Raw genomic sequence first — 7,191 nt, 5'->3', positions numbered from 1 at the left:
CTGGACTAGGAATGCCTGCTATCTCAGTGCTGCTATTTCAGGCAGGCCCCACGCAGATGGTATGGGTGGTTGGCTTCTCTCCTTACCTGAACCTGCTCGACCAAAAGAACTCACAAAGAGCACTGACTCAGCAATGATAATCCCTTTGGAAAGAAAGAAGTCTCAGAATGGCTTCTCTTTCCACATGCGGTTCTAAAGAAGGCATCTGTGGTCTGCCCACGGTGAGGTGGCAGGACCAGGTATATGCTGAGGGTGAAGTTGGAGAATTAGACTTCAGTGGAAGTTGCCAGAAGTGAGGCCTAGGTTCTGGTCGACTCTAAGAAAAGAGCATCCAGCCTGAAAAAATCCTTTTTGTATAGAAAACCTGATTAGGGTTAGGGGGGGCGGAAGACATAGGTTTTGCAAGCCTGCAATGGAACCCTGCAAACAATGTCCTGAGGACAGATTAGGTCCCCACTAAAGTCATCAAAGTTTAGTTAGCTGATAAGGCAGTCAAAATATGGCATGTTCACAATGAAAACTGCAGTGAGAGGAAATAAGACAGGGAGAAATACCTCAGCTCTAAGCTGGACACTGTCTGGCACCAATTCCCAGATTTGCAAACTCAGGCAGGTTATTTAAGCATCGCTATAAAAAGGGGCTTCCAGCTTTTGCATTCCAGTCTCTTATGGTGAAAAAGAAATCTCTTTTTTTCCTTCATCCAGATTTATTGCCTTTCTGATCATTATGATTTTCATGTAAGCAAGTTGCCAAAATACATTAGCTCTGATTTTATACAGACTCTAAAAGTTAGGATACAAAAAGCATATAAACATCTACCAATACCAAAATCTTTATGACCTTATAATTCTATGGAGTAAGAAAAAGGGCACAGGTAAGGAATACAAATAAATTAAAATCTAAAGATTTCATTTGATTATTTATTAAAATCCACTGACAAAGTAAAAGGAATGTTAAGCCTTTATAAAAAATTGTGAACACAAAGTGACAATATTTTATCCCATTTCCTGCCCATATCCTTAGCTCAACAAGCAGTGGAGATGGCCAACTTCTTCAGATGGTCCATGAACACCCGCGGGCTAACGTCATCAGGGAGGATGGGTGCTCCTGTTTCCTGTCCCCAAGCATACAGGTTACTGTGTGTCTGAGACGGATTCACTTTGGACAAAAGAAGTCAAGCCTGACTGCCCCTGTGCTCCATGTGAATGCATCACGGCACCTGCAACCACGCCTGCAGGATCTCCTGTGCGTTGTCCAGGGGCGCCTGCAGGAGGTGCTTAAAGTTTTCCTACTTGGACATGTCCTGGTAGCCTGCTTTCCACCACTGGGCTATGGTCTCACTAAGATAAATGACAATTTGGAAGAAAGTGTCCATGAGCGGAATTCTGTCAGCAAGAATGCTGCTGCTGCTGTCCAGGAGCACAGGCTCTGGGGGCCTGTGGAAGGAGTAGGAATACAGGATGGGCTGGATCATGATGAGGGACTGGGTGAGATCCTGCCAGGCACAGTGGTGCCGATAATACAACGACTCGTCAGGGCTGTTGTTGAAGACTGGAAGGAATGGAGACCTTCTAAGATGAAACATGAACTGAGGGTGTAGAGAGAAGGAATCTGATAACCTAAATGACACGGGGTCTTCTTTGTTATACTGTCCAAACTTCTGACACAACCGGATGAGCTGTCGATCCAGCCACCGGAGCATATCCGGACCCTCCTCCGACTCGGCTCGGAACACCCCCAGCCGCGCCATCAGCGTCGCAGCCGCCTCCTGGTCAAACGCCGCTTCGATGTGCTTCAGCTGGCTCTGCATATCTGCCCGACTGCGGGCAACGGTGGTCACACCGATGCGCTGCTGGGTGCTGGAGTGCTGGTAGTGGGTGACGAACTGGATGGAGCCTCGGCCTCCTTGCAGGATCCGGGCGTTGTGCTGGTTGACTACTTCAAAGTAGATGCAAGTGTCGTTGTGGGATCCAGGCCACAGATTTTCCACTGACTCGTGCTACCAACACCAAGCGCGTTTTCTGATACACACGGTCCTTTCACATTCAGAGATGCACAGGGTCTGATGGCTCCCACAACCTTCAGTTCCCTTGAGGTCTTTACTTCCAAAGTAGCACCAAATGCCATTTGGTGTTCGTTCTAGAAGGTCTTCTAAGTCTTTATAGAATTGTTCAGCTCTGGCATTAGTGGTTGGGACATAGACTAGGATCACTGTGATATTGAATGGTTTACCTTGAAAATGAGCAGAGATCTGTCATTTTTCAGACTGCCCCCAAGTACTGCCTTTCCCACTCTTTTGTTCACTATGAGGCCTACCCCATTTCGTCTAAGGGATTCTTGCCCACAGTAGTAGATATAATGGTCATCTGAATTGTATTAGCCCATTCCAGTCCATTTTAGTTCACTGATTCCTGAAATGTTGATGTTCACTCTTGGCATCTCCTGTTTGACCACTTCCAATTTATCTTGATTCATGGACCTAACATTCCAGGTTCCTATGCAATATTGTACTTTACAGCATAGGGCTTTACTTCCATCACCAGTCACATCCACAACTAAGCATTGTTTTTGCTTTGGCTCCATCTCTTCATTCTTTATGTAGTTATTTCTCCACTGATCTCTAGTAGCATATTGGGCACCTACTGACCTCAGGAGTTTGTGTTTCAGTGTCATATCTCTTTGCCTTTTCATATTGTTCCTGGGTTGTCAAGGCAAGAATACTGAAGTGGTTTGCCTTTCTGTTCTCCAGGGGACCACATTTTGTCATAACTCTCCACCATGACCCATCCGTCTTGGGTGGCCCTACACAGCATGGCTCATAGTTTCATTGAGTTAGACAAGGCTGTGGTCCTTGTGATCAGTTTGGTTAGTTTTCTGTGATTGTGGTTTTCATTCTATCTGCTCTCTGATGGATAAGGATAAGAGGCTTCCTGATGGGACTGACTGACTTTGGGGGAAACTGGTTCTTGTTCTGATGGGTGGTGCCATGCTCAGTAAATCTGCAATCCAATTTTATTCCATGGGTGGGGCTGTGTTCCCTCCATGTTGTTTGACCTGTGGCCAAACTATGGTGAAATAAAAGTGAAAGTCACTCATTTGTGCCCCCAGGGACTGTACAATCCATGGAATTCTCCAGGCCAGAATACTAGAGTGGGTAACCTTTCCCTTCTCCAGGGGATCTTCCCAACCCAGGGCTCAAACCCAGGTCTCCTGCATTGCAGGCAGATTCTTTACCAGCCGAGCCAGAAGGGAAGCCCAGTAATGATAAGGGCTTCCCTGATAGCTCAGTTGGTAAGGAATCCACCTATAATGCAGGAGACCCTGGTTCAATTCCTGGGTTGGGAAGATCCCCTGGAGAAGGGATAGGCTACCCACTCCAGTATTCTTGGGCTTCTCTTGTGGCTCAGCTGGTAAAGAGTCCACCTGCAATGTGGGAGACTTGGGTTCGATCACTGGGTTGGGAAGATCCCCTGAAGAAGTGAAAGGCTATCCACTCCAGTATTCTGGCCTAGAGAATTCCATGGACTGTATAGTCCATGGAGTTGCAAAGAGTCAGACACGACTGAGCAACTTTCACTTAAATGAAGATAATGGCGACCTCCTTCAAAAGGACTTGTGCACCCGCTGTTGTATTCAATGCCCCTGACCCTGCAGCAGGCCGTGCACTTCTGCCGCTTCGCCCCACACTTCTGCCAGAGATTGCTGGACACTCATAGGCAAATCTGGCTCAGTCTCTTGTGGATATACTGTTCCTTTCTCCTGGCTCCTGGTACACACAAGGTTTTGTTTGTACCCTCCAAGAGTCCGTTTTCCCAGTCCCACTGGCCTCCAAATTTAGATTCCCTGGGGATTCTCAGGGATTTTGCCAGATCCCCAGGTCAGAAAATCTGCTGTGGGTCCTATGATTTTCATAACAGTGTGAGAATTTCTTTGGGATAATTGTTCTGCAGCTTGTGGGTCATTTGCCTGATGGCTCTATGGTGGGGTATTTTGGAAACAGTGGAAGACAAGTCCAGGCCAATAAATTTGAATTGTTGGTTGCAGAGGTAATCCCAAACAGTTTTATAGTAAGCATGGATTCCCTTGGAAGTGACTTTATTTCAAGAGGAAAATTGATCATTTTATGTCAGTTGACTAAGAAACAAAAAAAAAATTTTTGATGGGGATAGTCCTGCAGTTTCTCACTTGGCACAGCTGTGAAATAGATGGAGAAACAATGGAAACAGTGACAGACTTTATTTTCTTGGGCCCCCAAATCACTGCAGATGATGACTGCAGCCATGAAATTAAAAGATGCTTGCTCCTTGAAAGCAAAGCTATGATAAACCTAGGCAGCATATTAAAAAGCAGAGACATTACTTTGCCAACAAAGGTCCATCTAGTCAAAGTTATAGTTTTTCCAGTAGTCATGTATGGATGTGAGAGTTGGACCATAAAGAAAGCTGAGTGCTGAAGAATTGATGCCTTTGAACTGTAGTGTTGAAGAAGACTCTTGCTTAGGGTGGCTAGCAGGACTGAGAGCTGAAAATGTTGAAGACTTGGCCTTTCAAAAGCAAAGGAGTAAATACAGTTAGCCCTGAATAACACAGGTTTGAACTATGTGAACTAAGAGAAGACTCTTGAGAGTCCCTTGGACAGCAAGGAGATCAAACCAGTCAATCCTAAAGGAAATCAGTCCTGAATATTCATTGGAAGGACTGATGCTGAAACTGAAGCTCCAAGCCTTTGGCCACCTGATGTGAAGAACTGACTCATTGGAAAAGACCCTGGTGCTGGGAAAGACTGAAGGCAGAAGGAGAAGGGAACAACAGAGGATGAGATGGTTGGATGGTATCACTGACTCGATGGACATGGGTTTGAGCAAGCTCCGGGAGTTGGTGATGGACAGGGAAGCCTGGTACGCTGTAGTCCATGGGGTCGCAAAGAGTTGGACACAACTGAGCGACTGAACTGAACTGATAAAAAGGGGCTAAAACAATTCTTGACCCACTCAATAAGGAAACATAATGTTCTTAGAGCAATACCTGGGACTGTTAGTTCAAAATGTTAGTTTTAAAATAACCTTATCATTATGAATATCATTATGAATATCACTTCAGTCATGTCCGACTCTGTGCGACCCCATAGATAGCAGCCCATGAGGCTTCCCCATCCCTGGGATTCTCCAGGCAAGAAGAACACTGGAGTGGGTTGCCAGTTCCTTCTCCAATTATCATTATGAATACTCTTATACCCATGAGAAAAGTTCTTTTAAATTTCAAATTACTTATCTGCCAATTTTTAAAACCAACACCGTATTTTTTCAGTGTCACAACTTAGCTCTACTGTGGTTCTTTGAGAGCTTTTGTCTTTAATTTTTCTTGGAGTAGAGTTGATTTACAATGTTGTGTTAGTTTCAGGAGTATAGCAAAGTGAATCAGTTACACATAAACAAATATCCACTCTTTTCTTAGATTCTTCTCCCATATAAGCAGCTGCTGAAAACAGTAGAATTCCCTGGCTAAACAGTAGGTTCTTGTTAGTTATCTATTTTATATATAGTAGTGTTTATATTTCAAAGAGCAACATCTTACTTGTCACTGAAGAATGAGATTATGGGAAAGCTTAGTCATTATGAAAAAATACAAACAGGAAGAATTTTTAATTCACTTGTAATCCCATCCTCTGATTATTCTTAATATTCTGATATTTTCCTTCCAGTCTCTTTTTATTATTTTATTACAGTCTTTTTCCCTGCATATAGTTTTTTGGGATCTGTATTTTGTTTTGACTTTACCCAGTCAATGATAAAATACTTTTATAAGAGTTTATCATACTAACTTTTTATCTAGCATTTTAACATAAGTATTTCCCATGTTATTCATCCTTTGAGGGCATCATTATGGGCAGACATGGAACATTTCATGGAGGGCACAGAATACATTTATAAGCAGTTGGGAACATGAGTCCTGGGACCAGTGTCCAGTCTCAGCTCCCCATTGACCAGCAAGTGACCCTGGGCAAGTGACGTGACCTCTCTGCCTCACTGTCCCATTTGGAATATGGGGAAAGTAATAGTGTTTATCTCATAGGATCACGTGCAGATTACATGAGTTGGCATCCCTAAAACTCTTGGAATAGTATCTGGCACATTGTAAACACTCAGTCAATATTAAAAGTGGAACCTGATGCTGTGTCACTTCTAAATATTCAATAAAGACCACCAGGTGGGAGCCAGGGAGCTTGCTTTGCCTGCCAGAGCTCTATGCAACAGGGGATCCATCTCACCAACTCCCCCAACCCCCCACCCCCCGCCCCCTCAGAGATATATAAAACCCAGACTCTAAATTCCTGGAAAAAGAAGTCCAATAGAGCTAAAAGGAATCATTCATTTAATACATGGGTATGATGAATTTTAAAGGAAACAATGTCCACTCCTTTTTACCTATAATTATTTGAGTACATGGCCACCTAGCTGACACCCAGTAAGATCTTTGCAGGCATCCCAATGGATCTAGTTTAGTGCCTTGTAGATAGTATGTGCTCAATTTTAATTTCCTTGTTCAGCTGAATTTGCTATCCAGTAAGGAGGATGGGTGCCTCCAATAAATCTGAACCCAGATTTAAAAAATCGTTTTTGATGCACCACACAGCATGCGGGATCTTAGTTCCCCAATCAGGGACTGAACCCAAGTCCCATTTATTGGAAGTACAGCCTTAACCAATGGACTGCCAGGGAAACCCCAGAACCCAGATTTTCACTGAAAAATTCCAAACTTTTCACAGAGTGATAGAAGGTGTGGAAAAGACCTTGATTCATTCAGAAACAGTGATTCTCAACTCCAATAAGGCCTGGGCATTGACAGTCTCCAAAAGTTCCCTGAGTGGTTCTGATGTCTCATCCAGTTGAAAATTGCGGATTTAGACCATGGTCCTTACTATGCAGATGAAGAAACTAAGGCTCAGATGTGGAAAGAAGTTTGTCCCAGATCACACAGGGACTTAAAGGTTGGAATTCAAATCATGCTACCAGCCCTCTCTCCATCATAGCACCTTGCTGCTTGAATATTTTATTTCTTCTTGTGATTTTTTTCTAGCAAGCTTTATTTTATACAATTTCCTTGTTAAAAGTGGCTATTGAACCTGGGGTAAACATGGTGAATCATTGTCTAAATCTCATGTTTAGAAAAGTTGGACATAAGCCTCACTGCT

General features: G+C 43.7%; 1 pseudogene; it reads right to left on the bottom strand.

Moving 5' to 3' along the window:
- Window positions 1–1,024: 1,024 nt before the first annotated feature.
- Window positions 1,025–2,127, bottom strand: LOC138429626 (protein transport protein Sec23B pseudogene; annotated as a pseudogene).
- Between the last annotated feature and the right edge of the window lie 5,064 nt (window positions 2,128–7,191).

The sequence above is a fragment of the Ovis canadensis genome, chromosome 1 (genome assembly GCF_042477335.2).
Source record: "Ovis canadensis isolate MfBH-ARS-UI-01 breed Bighorn chromosome 1, ARS-UI_OviCan_v2, whole genome shotgun sequence".
NCBI classification, from domain to species: Eukaryota; Metazoa; Chordata; class Mammalia; order Artiodactyla; family Bovidae; genus Ovis; species Ovis canadensis.
Note: the sequence above shows the minus strand (reverse complement) of the source record. Positions and strands in the feature narration are given on the sequence as shown.